The sequence below is a fragment of the Balaenoptera musculus genome, chromosome 5, assembly GCF_009873245.2.
Source record: "Balaenoptera musculus isolate JJ_BM4_2016_0621 chromosome 5, mBalMus1.pri.v3, whole genome shotgun sequence".
In the NCBI taxonomy this organism is placed as follows: domain Eukaryota; kingdom Metazoa; phylum Chordata; class Mammalia; order Artiodactyla; family Balaenopteridae; genus Balaenoptera; species Balaenoptera musculus.
The window spans coordinates 44,583,655-44,598,024 of NC_045789.1; positions in this window are offsets into that span (position 1 = coordinate 44,583,655).

Consider the following 14,370-nt stretch of genomic DNA (forward strand, 5'->3'; position numbering starts at 1 on the left):
CAAGACAAATGTATCTCAAAGACAGGATTTGGGTCCTGAGTTTTGTGATGATTGATTCCTACCATTTGTTTTCTGGTTCTTTGATGTAAAAATGTTTTAAATTGAAGGTGATATTAATCCCTGATATGTAGGTGTAACAACAGAAAGAAAAATTGTGTGTTATTCATCAAAAATTACAATGGACAAGTAAAAAGGATTCAATACCTTAAAAGATCTGTGGGCATCTCCAGATGTATAGGGTGACATACATGTCATTCAATACCCATAATCTTTATCCAACCAGTCATTTGGTTATTTCTCAGAGCGTGGTGCATCTCTGCTGTATACCAACACACAGATTCATAAAGTCTCCACATGCAGGCTCAGAAAACCGAATTTACATCTGACCATTTGCTCTTCTTTTCTAAACCCTAGATCCCCCCTGCACCCTACCCCCCATAGCTGTCTCAATAGAGAAGGTAACATTTAGGTTTTGAACGATGTAATATATAACAGAGTTTCAAGGATGAACACACTGCTTTTAAGCTAAAACTTGGGGAACACAGGGGCAAAAAACAAACCCGATCTGATTCTCAGTTTTGCCCTGTGATCCTAGAAGACTTAATCCCTCAGCCTCAGTTTCATCAGCCTGAGAAGCGAGAAATTACTCACTCACCTGCAGTGGTTGTGAGGGCTAAAGATATAGGATGAAAGCACTGGGCACTGTACCTGGCCTATGAGAAGTAATGGTCGATTATGAATGAAAAAATAGAGCTAATTTTCTGGAAACGGCCTTATTTCATTGGTCTTTTAGCAAGTCCACATAGAATGGAAAGCTTTACTATGGAAAGTTAGTGTCTGAGTTAAGAGAAAACTATGAGACAGCAAGAAAAGGAGCCTTACTTTCTAGAATTTAATAACACTCCACCAGACCTGAACAAAAAAGGAGAATTTTATAAATGAATCCTCTCTCCCCCGACCATGGAAAGCAGCTTGTGGCATAGCAATAAAAGCAACTTAACGTTGAGACAATCATATCTTAGGAAGTTATCACCCCAAATCACAGTACTCCCAAACCCAAAGGTATGTACTGGTAAATCTCTGAAGTAGTGAAATTCATGAAGGATCCCCAGATCTTAGCCGGGCTCTGGTCAAAGTGACAACCATAGTTACTGGATTTACCTCCTCTAGAACTGTTACAATGCAGATATCTCTTTGCTTTGTGTGAATATGTTGGGGGAGGGGTTGCTTTTGTAATGCTAAGGTATATGAGCTTGTAGTAACATACATGCAATCTTTAGAAAAGTGGAATAAAAGTCCATTGTAAATAGTTTGTGTTAATTACCGTAAAAGATTACATCAAGCTCTGCGGTAGGTTTACTCATCTTTAATTATATGCATTTTTAGACCAGTAGTAACTTATGAGATTTCTGGAATGTGTTTAGTAATCCACTGAGGAGACTGACTCAGTCACAGAAGAAAGATTTTCAAAGTGTCCAATTGCCATGACTGTTGACTTCTATCACTTGCTACCCACACTTTCACATGAATAGAGAATGCATCAAAAGTACAGAGTTCAATTAACACAATAGCAAGCATGATGCTATTATGTAGATGGGACATATTTTTTATTGGATCACATGAGTGGTCGTAACTTCTGCTAAAAATATGTGTGTCATTTTCCTTAAAGTGCCCTTTCCTTTGCCCCCTACTGTATTCTGATGACAAAACAGACTATCTTTTGTAGAACTCAGCCGTCCGTTCATTTTCTTGTTGTTGTTGATAACAAGAGTGTTCTCATTTCTCCCACTCAAGATATGTGGAAAATGAATCTTAACTCTCTCAGAGACAAGATCAGAAGCTTGGTTTAAAGCCACTCTAAATGATTTATTGTTTTTAAATTATTTACATGGTATTGTTCCTTTCTTGTAAAATGAGTACCTCACTACTAGAATGTGTGGCTTATCACTGAAATATTTAAGCACATCTTAAGGTCAGTTCCTATGAGGGCTATTACCATGGTTTTCCACTTCAGTGAGATTTTCAAAAAATGACTTAAATTATAATTAATGTAGCAGCTGGTCAATCAACATATCTAAAACTAGTGAGTTTTATGTAATTTTAAAAGCTTAAATTTGGATAGTGCCTTAGAAGCAATTTAAGATGCAACTTCCTACATCTTACTATAAACATTTCTATCTTTGTCTTGTTTTTTGTCACATTTGTGTTTATAACTGTAAGATTTTCTCTCTCTCTCTCTTTAATTTGGAAAATATTCACTGTAAGAAAGGAAAACAAGTCTTAAAAGAGAATTGAGTTTCTATGTCAATAGATTAACGGGAGCTACATTAGGAAGTGTGACTTATTTTGGGAAAGTCAAGTTGAAAACAAGATTTAAATCTAGTAGGAGAGTTTAAAAGTTTTGGTTACCTCTAAATTGAAATAATCTCATCAACTCCTTCTACCCCAGAGTGGAATGTTATTAAAAGACTTTCAAGAGTTGGCCTACACCAGCAAAGAAAGTAGTAATCTTTGTTAATTTTTTCATTCATTCAGTTAACTGTACTGATTAAACTAACCATGTCTTATTGGTATCCTCTCCCCCTTCTCCCCCTGTAGTCTGTAATTATTAAGTAGATCATTTCTGAGTGCACCATGTTCCAAAGTTTGAAGGACTCTGTGTTCTTACAGAAGACTTTGTCTTATTCCTATTCATCCACTAAGGTCTTCCTAAAGGAAGCTTACAGAGGTCTGTGGAGTTTTGGTGGAAGAACAAAGCGTTCTCCACAATATCACTTACAGCCTAAACAGAGGTTCAGCCCTAAATGCAGCCAATTTGGAAGCTGGCCTGGAGGGAAAACAGCAGAAAACCCAGCTGTGATGGTGAATTTTATGTGTCAACTTGACTGGACTAAGGGATGCCCAGATAACTGGCAAAACATTATTTCTAAATGTGTTTGGGAGAATGTTTCCAGGAGAGATTACCATTTGAATGGGTAGACTGAGTAAAGAAGATCACCCTCCCCAATGTGCTTGGGCATCCTTCAATCCACTGAGGGCTTATATAGAATAAAAAGATGGAGGGAGGGTAAATTTATTTTCTCTGTTTGAGCTGCGGCATCCATCTTTTCCTGCCCTCAGACATCAGTGTTCCTGGTTCTAGGCCTTTGGACTCAGACTGAATTATACCATTGGCTTTCCTGGTTCTCCAGCTTGCAGATGACAGATGGGAGGATTCTCAGACTCCATAATCATACAAATCAATTCCTATATAAATTGCCTCTTTACATAGATAGATAGATGATAGTTACATAGACAGATAGATAGATCGATCCTATTGGTTCTGTTTCTCTAGAGAACCCTGACTAATTCACCAGCTCACGTTGCCGGGGAACTTTACAAGTCATCAAGTTAATCCCCATTAAGATGTCCAACCCCTTCCAGTTAATTCATGGCAGGGCTAAGGTCAGGGCACTGACTCACATCTGCCAATTGCAGCTCTTTCTATTACAAGCAGTTCACCCAATGGCTCCCCACCGTGGAGAATGCACCCAGTAAATGGAACAACTAACAGAAGGAGTCTTCTTTAGTCATTTTTACACATTTGTACATAGTTCGTGTTTGATAAATATTATCTGATAATAAAATGCGTGGCTTCTTAAAACTGTAATAAAATGATTGTTTATATATTAATCTGCTTTATATTTTTATTTGCTGCTGACCTGTGTGATTTGAAACTGATATTATTTAATAATAAATGTATATTTGACCTAGAAAATGAAATAAAGCATGAATCAAACAATTGTCAACTCGATTGAATCCAGTAATAAGGGTATACCATGTAAAATTTCAACCTGTCCAGCATTGTCAACGAAACACTTTGGACTTAAGTTATCTAAGCCATATCCTCATGTCTTTTGCCAAGGCAAATATCATCATAAAAAGACAATGCATTTCAAAGCTGATCAGATTAAAAATGGTTGCTAATGTTTAAAAATTAAGGTTAATGTCAGAAAATACAAGACAGAAGCTCACCTGGCACACTAAAGAATACGTTATGACTTATGCCTAAGGCTTCAATTCTTTGCTTCATCTATAAACTAAGGATACATTTTTTGCTATATATTTGTTATATATATATAACATATCTATATAGTTGTATATATTTATATTTACACAAATATGTGGATACATTTGTTTCTATAACCCAACATATGCATTTCTAAAAATTCACTGCAATACACAAAATTATGCAATAAAAACCACAGGAGAAAATTGGGGGGGTTTAGGAATACAACACTCAAAACTTCCTCAGGTGACCCATTAAAAAGGGATAGAAACCTAATAAAAATGACAGCACAGATTATACATGTTAAATGGTTAAGAAATATATACATATGTATAGATATAAATATAAATATGCCATTTTACCTTTTCAAAAGTCTTAAGTTTGCTTATACTTAAGTTTCCAGTATAAGTAACAGGGAAAGAAAGCGATAGGAAAAAAGTGAGGCAATACTTTTATAATAAAAGAGCACTAAAGAGAGGAAAAGAACAGAGATGAAAAAAATACCAAAAAGGCTAAGAGGAGAAAGGGGGAAATGAAAAGGAGGGAGGGTGCCAGACTGTGTGACCAGGGTGGCTGTAAGGAGGGGTGTGGCTTGTGAGTTATTGCCAAGTGGTTTGTACCAGTCTGCTGCGGCTGCCGTCACCAAAACCTACAGAACGGGTGGCTTGAACAACAGAAATTTATTTCCTCCAGTTCTGGAGGCTGGAAGTCCCAGACTGAGGTTCCAGTAGACAGTTTCTGGCAAGGGTTCTCCTCTGGGCTCTCAGATAACTGCCTGCTCTCTGTGTCCTCACGTGGCCTTTTTCCTCTGTTGCGTGAACCTGTGCATCAGTGCGAGGGTAGAGGGGGCTCTCTGCTGTCTCTTACTCTTCTTATAAGGACACCAATCCTAGCCAATCTATCAAATTAGGGCCCCACTCTTATACACTTGGTTAACCTTAATTATCTCCTTAAAGGTCCTATCTTCAAATACATAGGGGATAGAACTTGAACATATGAATTTGTGGGAGACACAATTCAGTCCATAAAATTGTTGAAGGAGGGTCGTCTAAATCAAGTGGAAAGTTGTAAAACCAGATGTGGACAGGTGTGGCTCGTTGACTTCATGAGAAGTGTGCAGTATATATTGTGTATGTTTATGCAGTTTGGTTTATCTGAAATGCATAATATTTCTCATGGATGAAATTTCATATAAGCAAACACAAATTCTCATTTTGTTCAAGTTGTTCCTTTACGTATCAATCAAGTTGGAACAAATTAGCGTTCTCAAAAGAAGCATCGCAACAAAACTGACCATATTCATTCATTCAATCAATAAATATTGGGTGCCTCCTACGTGCCAGGCACATTGCTTGGTGCCTGAGATACTGCAATGAATAAACCAAACAAGGTGGCTTCCCTCAAGGAGCTTACATTCTACTGGGAGGAGACAGACTACTTACATTCCCCTGGGGGAACCAGTAAACACAGAAGGATGTAAGATAATTAAGGAGTGTGTAAGATGCGCTAAAGAAAATAAAGAGAGGATGAGATGGAGTTAACTTGAGGAAGAGGTTTTAAACAGAGCTATCAGAGAAGGCATCTCTGAGGAGAGAGAGAGAGTGCAGTTGGTGGAGAACTGGAGGGAAGGCATTCCAGGCCATTGTGTTTGGAGCAGAGAGAGTGAGACTGCTGGAGAGTGGGAGATGTGATGGGAGAGTGAAGAAGGGACCAGGTCCATTCTAGTGGGCAGAGAAGGAACTAAAGGGTTCTGAGCAGGACTTTGACATGATTTAAGTTTTGAAAATTTTACTCTGATTTCTCTGTAAAATCCACTCTTGTGAGAAGAGAGACTAGTTGGGAGGCTGTAGTAATAAATGGAGGGAGAAATGAGGGTGGCTTGGACTGAGGTATGAAGTAGAGAGAGTGGATTCAGGATTTATTTCAAAGGTTTGGGCAAAAGGAGTTACTGGTATGTTGGATGAGGGTTATGAAAGAAAGAGGAGGCACAAGAATGATTCCTATTAGATTTTTGGCTCATGTCACTAAATATATCATCATGCTGTTTATTAAACTGTGGAAATCTGGACACTTCAGCTGTTTCGGAACAAGAGTTGAGTTTTGGACAGTCTAGAGCTCAAATTCCTGTTAGAAATCCAAGGAGCAATGTCGAGTAGGCAGCTGATTATGTGAACCTGGAGCTCTGGGAGAAGTTGAGGCTGGAGATTTAAATTGGAGAGTCATCAGCATACAAATGGTATTTAAAGCAGAGATGAAGTCACACAGAGAGTGAGTTTTGAGAGAGAGAGTTGAAAAGAGCTGAAAACTGAGCCCTGGGGTCCTGCAAGATTTAGAGGTCAGCTGCAAGAGGGGTACCCCAAGAGATGAGGAAGGAAGGGCTCATGAGTGTCACAGCACTGAAGAGGGAATCTGCACGGAGCTAGCCACTGAGCTGGCAGGAAGACCAAGAGCGTGTGGCACTTTGGAAAATAACTAAAACAGGCGGTTCACGAAGGCAGGAGTGACCAACTTTTTAAGAGACTTTCAGAAATGTTGGTGGTAAGTCACAAAATGATTACATTCCTTGCATAATTTTAGGAAAATACAGTCCAAATGCTTTGGTATTATAACACATACAAACACATAGACTGACAGCCAATATCTTGGTGGAGTGAAGGGTTGATGCCTTAAGATCACACTTTGGATAAAAGGTAAGTTAGGGGTTGTATAGCCACTGAAACTTCTGAATTTGGCATTGTTTATAACAGTCTTTATGCCCATGAAAATGTCGAAATACATCCCCCCAAATGTGGAAGGAGAAACTTCTAGATCTTTTTCTTGTTCCTCTCTGAGTTTTCATTAGCAATCCAAGGTAACCCTTGGTGTTTACTGCCCATAGTACCTTTTCCTGGAGAATGGATTCCCTGGAAACAATCTGTGTCTGACAGTAGCACACAGAAGGTTTATTGGGGAGTACGCTCGAGAGTAACTTCCCTAAGTATGGTTGCCAAACTTAGCAAATAAAAATACAGGGAGCCCATGCAACATCTGAATACACTAATACTAAAACATTATTTGGTTTATACCTGGAATTTTAATTAAACTGAAAGTGTTATATTTTATCTGCATCCTTACCTGTAAGGAGGTGAAGAAGGCAGGTTAGAAGGAGGTGATCCTCTGTATGATTACAATGAAGGCCTCAGATGATCCTGGGGGCACTTTGAAGCTAGCGTGGTCCTCCTTATTTATTGCAAATTGTGGCAAGTGGGCTAGGCCATTGAATCTCTGAATCAGCCAATCACTGGCTTCATGATGCCCCTGGGAGTGGGTATAATCTTGGACAGGACTGTCATCTAAGGGCCAAGGGCCACAGCCTTGAGTAGGTGCATTTCTGGCAGCTGGGGAATGAGTGTCACAGCACTGAAGAGGGAATCTGCATGGAGCACCACAGGATTCAAGGTTCAAATGCCAACACTTTAGAAACTATTCATTTCCTTCGAAGCGTTTTAACTATACATCTAATTAGGTAAGGTAGCTAAATATATTCTGAAAACCAAAAGTGCTAAGTTAAAACCAAAAAGCACTGTTCCAATATAAGGTAGTAGTAGTAATTAGAGTAGTCAAGTTCTGATACTAATATTATTGCTTACCTGGCCCAGCCCCTCCACTATAGCATGTATAGGGCTTATTTGCTGAATTGTCCACCTTCCCATCTAGACTAGAAGCTTCTTGACAGAAGAAACTATGTCTTATTTATCTCTGCGTACCCAATACTTGGTACCGTATTAGGTATACAGTAGGTACTCAACCAGTGTCAATGGAAAATAAAGAGGCAGGAGATGAATAAGTAAGCCATCCAAATGATGGTTTACAACAATTAGACCCACCCTCCATTAGGGTGCGAGGAAGGTGATATTAGGCCCCAAAATCAATGTGAGACTTCATTTTCATTTTTCCTTATATTTTCTTCAGCGATACAAAACTGGTTCTACCCTCTCTGGCCTTTGAGTTTCTTTATTAGGCAATCCGAACCTTGACCATATCCTGAATCATTCGGTTTATTAGATATTCACTTAATGCATTACTGTTTCAAGGCACCATTCATGACAGGTTTTTAAAGAGGTAAGGAGACAAGAACCCTTTCCCATTTGTGTGCCTGCTTTTGGGAAATTTTGAGAGTTTCCTTCCTAAATGGAAGGTGACACTGTACATTACCACAACAGTGAAAGCCCTGGTGAGAAGTCCAGGAGGCCTCTATTTCTCTCTTAACCTGCAACCTCACCTCTTAGGAATGCTTCCTTCCATTACCCCTTGAGTGAGTCACGCTGATGCTTGATGATAATCCTCTGGTGGACATACTTCTCCTCCCAGAATGAGTGTTGACCTGAAGAATTCTCCAGATTCCCTACAGCCAGACCAGTGAGCCCAAATTTCAACCACATTGGATCTTGCCTGCACATCCTGCCTCGGGCTCGACACCCACCTTTCCTCCCACAGCATGGCCATGACCACAGAGGCAGACACTTGCAGGGTGGTCCTCTGAGCACACCCTGGGGGCGAGAGACATGACATACTTATTGACTGCAGGCCAACGTTACAGGAACGCTGGTTGAAAGCGCTGTAAGGGTGCCTCTGTAACACTCAAGGTAGACACGGCAACATTTGCCAACCCCCTCACATGTCCTGGGGGAGGCTGGTTTGCAGTAATCTTAGTAGCCCCCGAAGCAACAGCTGTTCTCAAAGGGAGTCTGATATAATCCTCTGTTTAAGACCAACAGTGGGAGGTAGTTTTGTGTTTTTTTTTAAGTTCTAAATTGTTAACAATTTTTCCAGCTTCCTGCAAACAGGTAGAAAAGAGCTGAAAAGTTAGGCAAGACTCAGGGCCACGTTCACATCTTGATTTTTTTTACCCACACACTTGTTCCTATCCTATGGACATCTTTGTCGTGGGAAAAAAATCAGACTCTGGGAAGCACAAGTCCGTTTTTCCCATTTCTAAGCAATACTGAAATTAGTTGGCCATTGATCTTCCAATCCCGGCTATCAGGTCAGTGTTATAAAAGATAGAATTAGAGGTCTCCATAGAAAAATGTATGTCCCATTTTCCCATGCTCTATTGTCTTCCTAATTGTCTTTCAATGAGTGTACAATAATTTTCCATCTTTTCCAATAACCAATAGAAAACATGCTATGAATTTCCAAAGGGAGCACCAAAGAATTTTGTGAAGTACTTCCAAAGTTATAATGTAACCTACAGCTTAAGCTTTGGGGTCTATTGTGGTAAATAGTATCCTGACATATTACATTCCTTTGGCAAGAATAAGTGTCATTTTTAACTAACTGAGAACTGGATAAAACACTCAAAAGAAATAATCCACTACCCTGACAATAGAAGCAAGAATGTTAAGTTTCCTCCCAAACAGGTGCTATGTTTAGTTCTATCCCTAGAACCCCAGCACTATGCCAGTGTCTTGTAAGGGGTTAAATGAACATTGAATATTTTTATTAGAAATTTATTAGAGATTTCTGCCGTAAATTATTAGCAGCCAAGAAATCATTACCCCTTTAGTTTGAGTAGGTTCCTTTGGACCTTGGAGTTTGCTGGACAGACTTGATTTCTCATCATTAAATGTTAAACTCCCTTAACTAGTAGATACATCTTATGGTTTGTGCTCTGTACCAGCACATCGGGCTCTGTCTTTTTCTCATTTGCTCTCTTGCTCTCCAGCCGGTAAAGGCTGAGAATCTCAGGTAGCATGATTTCCAAGGTGAAAGCAAACTCTCACTCAGAGCTGACTCAATTTTATAACCCAGTGATATAATAAATGTGGCAACATAAATGGGCATAGCTCTCCCTCCTCATCATCATTTACAGGAACTGCAGATCTCAGAGGAGATTTATAGTAGTCATTGCCATGACTGTAATTCTTTCATTACCTAAACAGAAAACATGTTTTCGCCCTTTTGTAATGCATCTTGTATGCGAAGAGAGAGAGAGAGAGAGAGAGAGACAGAGAATAGACAGAGAACATACAACTTTTGACTGCTTTTCGCTTCTAGACCTTAAACTCGTCCTGTCCCATTCTCCATTAGGATGTTGACTATTAGGGAGGTCTTTGTATCTTCTTCTGGTGCATTTAATATTCTAGGATATTTCCACTTGCTCTCAGGAACTTTTTATGGAGAAGAATGTAGAACAACTAGCAAACTTTTAAAAATGTAAATATATAACGTGTGTCAAAGTATGGTTATGGAATGCACTCATCCCACAAAGAGAGCCCTATGGAAAACGAAGCAGGGCTGTGGCAGCAGAATGATAATTGCACTCCGGAGAGTAAAAGACATTGTGTTGCCTCCTCAGCAGAAATTCACCTCCCTGTATGAAAATCCGTTAAATTTTCCAGTTTCCCACAGAGGGAATGACAGAGAATTTAATGAGAAACACATTGGAACCGGACCTGTCACTGTGTGATTATGCATTCACTAATCTCTCTGTAGGGTACAGAAAAAGGCAGTCTTCTCCGAGAGAGTTTATCTGACAAAAGGGAAAAAAACATGTCTAGAAACAAATTACCAAAAAGTAATGTCTTCACCCTCCCACTGATACCTACTGACATCCCACTGGACTGCTTATTTGGCCTGTAAACAACAAAATCATCGGGATTTGCACAGTCACCTATTTTTCTGATTGTCAATGAAACTGAAGTTTTGTACGACGACTAATTTATTGATATTTAAATACAGCTTGCAAGTGCCTGATATTTCTAGTCTGGACTTGGGATTTGTGTGTGAGAAATCCAAGTACAGTGAGGGAAGCAGCCGGTGTTCTGACTCTTGTTGGAGCCATTTTGTATCTCACAGGAATTCTCTTAACCATCATCATCCTCTTCATCAAGTAAATCTTATTCAGCGCTAATATCCCTCCTACAAGCTTTTTTTTTGAGCACCTAACATATTCCATATAGAGACCTATAGATATAATTATATAGCCCAGTACTTTGAATAAATAGAATGTCCAATAGCCTCCACGAAGTGTTTAAGTCAGAGGAACACATCATTCAAAATTGCTATATCAGCTAAGAGCATTTCTTAAGTTCCTTTTATTAGCCTGAACTTGGGTTGGGCAACGTGCAAGGAGAGAGCAGCTATATTCCCTGCAGGAGTTCAAAATCTAAGACTATGTTGATGTCAACCTCTACAAGGAACATACTGAACAAGTATTGAGCAAATGAAGAACTGTTTCACTAGCTGAGTGTGTTGGCAAAGCAGGATCTCAGAAAATACTGAATTATTGGGATAGTAAGGGAATGGTGGTGGAATGTCATGAGCTCTACATATTTGAAGGAGTGGTGTCAAGATGAGATTACTCATATTTCTTCATGAATTTCTAGAAGGCTTCATGGAGAAAGTGCGATTTTGGTCAAAACAGAGATGTTCAATAATTACATGTTTAGTTAAGGTCATGAACTATGTATTATCAACAGTGACGCTACTCTGACCGTTCCTATCCGGATTAACAGGAAATTTGATTTAATTAATAGGAAATTAATGCAAATTTGCAAAGTCCCTCATGAAAAGGTAAGCCCAGGGGAATTCCCTGGTGGTCGGTTGGTTAGGACTCAGCGCTTTCACTGCCAAGGGCCCGGGTTCAATCCCTGGTCGGGGAACTAAGATCCCACAAGCTTCTTGGCAGGGCAAAAGAAAAAAAAAAAAAAAAAGAAAAAAAAAGTAAGCCCAGAATTGATCCCCATTTTTTAAATGTCTTGATCCAATCTCACACTCAGGTTATTTTTTTTCTTAATCTAAGACAAGGCCTTTTTAAAATATCTGTTTATTATTTCCTTGACAATTCTTTTCATGTGGTTGTCCAATTTCAACTGGACATAGATTTTTAGTTTTGCCTGAAGAGGAACCATGTCCTCTTTTTGGTACGTCAACATTTTAAGACTCAAACAATCACTGATGACAAAGCTGGAAATGACATTTGAGATAGCATGGGTGAAACAAGGCCTAGAGATCGACCTCTGATAATCACACATCAGAGTCAGGACAAAAGACAACTTAATAAAATTAAAAGTATGTAAGAGCTATTGCTTCCTAATCTAGTATTTTTATTACATAAAATTGTTTGAATACTGATGGATGATTTGTAGCTGAGTTGTCTGATGGTATCTCTGAATGTTGTATGTGATTCTTAGATGTAAAAAATGCCTCCACTGACTCAGGCTGCGTTCTTCTCCCTTCTCTCCTGTGGAATGAGATAGAGGAGGTAACGCTTTTCTTGGTCTAATGCCTAATCATATGATAATCTTATTTCAAAAACCAACTAGTACAATTAGATGACTTACAAAAGAAAAATAGAGGAGTCATGTTCACTTACCTAAAAGTCTCTTTCGGGCTTCCCTGGTGGCGCAGTGGTTAAGAATCCGCCTGCCAATGCAGGGGACACGGGTTCGAGCCCTGGTCCCGGAAGATCCCACATGTCGTGGAGCAGCTAAGCCCGTGTGCCACAACTACTGAGCCTGCGCTCTAGAGCCCACGAAGCACTACTGAGCCCACGTGCCACAACTACTGAAGCCCACGCGGCTAGAGCCGGTGCTCCTCAACAAGAGAAGCCACTGCAATGAGAAGCCCGCGCACCGCAACGAAGAGTGGCCCCCGCTTGCCTCAACTAGAGAAAGCCCGTGTGCAGCAACGAAGACCCAACACAGCCAAAAATAAATAAATAAATAAAATTTAAATAAATAAAGTTTCTTTTAAAATGTGCAAAAAAAGATGATTGTCTTAAAAAAAGATTTTAAGTGATCAAAATTTAGTTGTAGCAATGAAATAAATCTTCAAGAAGGTGTAGAATTCCTTGGACAAGATATTTTTGTTTTCTTCCCATTGCAGCATTGTCTACAATACTGTTTTTGTTTTTAAAATTAACTGTACAAGAAATTTTCTGTAGCTGTAAACATCGTGCCAGATTTCAAGTTTTTGGTTAGTGCAGTATTTTCATTTCGTGATTGAAAATGTGGGAAGTTATGGTTTAATTCCTCTCTCCTTTGGAAGGGTAAAAATGTTAATGTGAGACAATTGTTCAGTTTTCTATTTCAAGATCAACTTTATAGAAAATTTACCTACTAGATTTATGGTGTTTTATTTTCAAGTACAATAAATAAAAGCATCTCAGATGATATAACTGTTAAATTTGGAAATAACTTTTGTCAGTGTCCTTTATCACCGTCACACAGTTTTTGTACAGCTGAGTCACTATAACTCAGCTGAAAGAACTAAGATAATTTATACATACCCACACTCTCAAATTAGTTTCTTGAGAAAGAAGTGACGGTATATTTTGTGAAATAAAAACCATGATATTATTACATCTTATTGAAAACCTCTATTTACCTCTACAGATGCTCCAAATAAAGATTATCTTAAATTAAATTAAACATAATATAATTAATAAAACTGAAATGTCATTCTGAAGGTGTTTGTCATCTCTCTTCTAGACAAATGAGGTTTCGAAATTGTAATGTAAAATTCATTGACATTTTTAGGTGAACACAATCTCAATTAAACAATTTTATTTAATATTAGATAGGTCTAGTTACTTCAAAATCACCAAAACTACATAAGCAAGGACCCCTTTAAAAAGTGCTAGGTATTGGTAAGGAATTATATTTATACATATTTTCTCTACATGAGTTCTTTCAATTAATTAATTTAGGTAACTTTTTGCTTCAGTGAACTTTAATTAAATATAATTGTGTATGGCCAGTAAACTAAAGAGAAGTGTAAGTTAAAGTTTTTTGTTTTTAATTTTAGCTTGGCTTTAAATTTTGAAATTAATGAGTCTTGACTTGCATAATATATTTTGGTAGCTATTCTACTTGAACTTCCATATGCTAATCAAATCAAACTAGGAGTACAAGATAAGGTAATTTTTTTAGTTTAACATAAATTACCAGCAACATTTGTCCAATACAATATATACATTAATTTAGTTTGTTGTTAATCATCATTAAAGTCATCTTTTCCTTGCCCATTTAGGGACATATGTCTACTGTTCTCCTGTTCTGCAATTTTATTTCTCATGTGTAGTAAGAACTTGATACACAGTACACAATTTTTAACGATATACTAAAATAAACTAGAGGATTATTTTTAGCTTTATACCATGTATATATGTGATATGCCAATTAGATAAGAGTTAGACATATCTGTGTTGGCAATTTTTCATTTCATTTAATCCAGGAGATTTTTAATGTATAAATTAGTTAAAACTATTGTAGCATTTTATTTTGTTTTTAAAAAATCATGTATTAAGGGATGTCCCTGGTGGTCCAGTGGTTAAG